This window comes from Frankliniella occidentalis, unplaced genomic scaffold (genome assembly GCF_000697945.3).
Source record: "Frankliniella occidentalis isolate FOCC.00 unplaced genomic scaffold, Focc_3.1 Scaffold138, whole genome shotgun sequence".
Lineage (NCBI taxonomy): Eukaryota > Metazoa > Arthropoda > Insecta > Thysanoptera > Thripidae > Frankliniella > Frankliniella occidentalis.
This window is the reverse complement of record NW_026267265.1, coordinates 345,957-347,971: the sequence shown is the minus strand read 5'-3', so window position 1 is coordinate 347,971 and position 2,015 is coordinate 345,957. Positions and strand designations below refer to the sequence as shown.

At 62.8% G+C, this 2,015-nt stretch overlaps 1 protein-coding gene across 1 annotated transcript in view; it reads left to right on the top strand.

The window, feature by feature from the left end:
* Positions 1–2,015, top strand: part of LOC113214646 (apoptosis-stimulating of p53 protein 1) — a gene marked incomplete at its 5' end in the record, with an annotated part of 16,988 nt that overhangs the window by 5,316 nt on the left and 9,657 nt on the right.

Below are 2,015 nucleotides of genomic sequence, written 5' to 3'. Positions count from 1 at the left end.
CGGTACCCACTGCCTCCAGAGTCTGGCCGAGCAGGCCTGGCCGAGCACAGCGCACAGCCCAACCGTAACTGTATTATATGGATCAAGTTTAAGGTGTCCCCCCAAACTTGTGTGTGTGTGCGTGCACACAGCACCGTCGCCTCACCCCGCACCTCCAAGTTATCGTGCAACTCGCCGGTTTCCGTCCCGTGGGCGGGCCGGCGAGACCCGACGGGGTAGGACTGCCGCCTCGGCGGCTCGGGATCGGACCCCAGCTCCCTCCCGCCCTCTCTCTCTCTCTCTCTCTCTCTCTCTTCCTCTGCCTCTCTCCATCCACCACTCCCACCCTCTTACAGCCGTCGGCTCTCGGGAAGGGGAAACCTTTACTAGCTTCCCGATACGGACGTGGTGGTGGGGAGAGGGGGGGGGGCTCTCTCCATTGTTATGAGTTGGACCGGCAGCAGGCCAAGCACTCTCTTGTAGTCGCCTCTCCCCCGGCCGGCGAGAGTCTCTTCTTTTGCGACCCAATTCAAAATTTGCCAAAGGGAAAGCCGCGCCCTCTTCCTTCACGCCCTTCCGCACTTCGCGCACGCACAGGGTTGGCCGCGCACTGCGCATTCTGGAGTGGCGCAGTGGCGCTTTAACAACACAAAGAACATAGACAAAATACGAAAGAGTGTGTAAAGGCGTCGCTTGTTACACACTGATTGCTCGAAAGACCTGTCATTTGTTCGACAGTCTCCCTCTTTGACCAACCACCTCCCCCGTCCTCCCCCCGTGCTTGCCCCGTCGTCCGCCGCAACTCAACCCCACGACCAAGGTTTGCCGTCCTCTGCTGCGCTGCGGTCCCCGCTCGGTCTGCTCGGGCGAGGCGTCGAATCTATCGGCGCCCAAACAAACTTTCCACTAATCTGGCCGCCTATTTGGCCGCCTGTTTGGCCGGACAGTCTCCGCGCTGTTGCTGCTGGTGCTGCTGATTGCGGTGGATTCATCCCCGCCCTCGACTCCCCCTCCCCCGTCCCTCTGCTCCGAGCAGCAGCAGCGGCGGCGGCAGCAGCAGCAGCAGCAGCTGGCGGGTAGTGCCGCCCGGGCTTCTCTGCCCCGGAACGCGCTGAGCTGTTGTGCTTGTGCCGTGGCCGGGTATGCCGTGACGCCAGCCAGGGAATCTCTCTGACGGCCCGGCCCGCCACGCGGGGGCGAGCAGGCGAGAACAGACGGCCAGGCGGTGGTCGTGATGACTTGGACACCCTGGCTGTACCCTCCCCTCCCCCTCTATCTCCATGTCTCTCACCCCCATCCTCCAACTTGCGAGCGCTCTGCCACCTCAGTTTACTGTTGTGTTTCTCATTGCATGAGTCAATGGCAGGACGCGCTCCTCCTCCAACACCAACAGGAACCGGGACCAGCACCAGTACAGCCCAGCGCGACCCAAAGCTTCACTCACCCCCTCCCCCCTTCTCTCCTTCTCGCCCCATACCAACGTCGCTGTCTCTCTGCCGGCCTGGCAGGAAGGCGAGGCAAGTAGGGCAGCAGGGATTTGTTTAATGTTTCAGAAGGCTAAGCGTCGCGCCGGCCCGGCTAGCGTGCTGCTGCGGGAGGGCAGGGACTCGGCGGCTGAACTTTAAACTACATTCCCATTTCAAATCAGCTTTGCGAAAGGTCAGCAAGGCGGCAGCGGGGGGGCCTGCTGGCCGCTCTCCCATACTACTCCCCCTTCTCTCCCTTCTCCCCCAACTGTATCTATCCCCTCCCTCCTCCTCCTCTCTCTTGGGGGCGCTACCAATCGACCCTTTCTTATTCCATTGGGCTGCAGGGCTTGGGGAGCTCTCACCCTCCGCTCCGCCCTCGGCCCTCGCCCCCGCTCTCCGCTCTCCCGCTTGACGGACGGCCCCTACCCCCTACCCGCCCCGCCGCACGCCGAGCACCTGCTTGAGGTGGACGTGGACGTCCCCTACCGTCCCACCCCATCCTCTCTCCGGTAAAGGATTGCCGGACCTGCTCGCCTCGCTCTCGCTTTGTGACAAAGGTTACCGGGG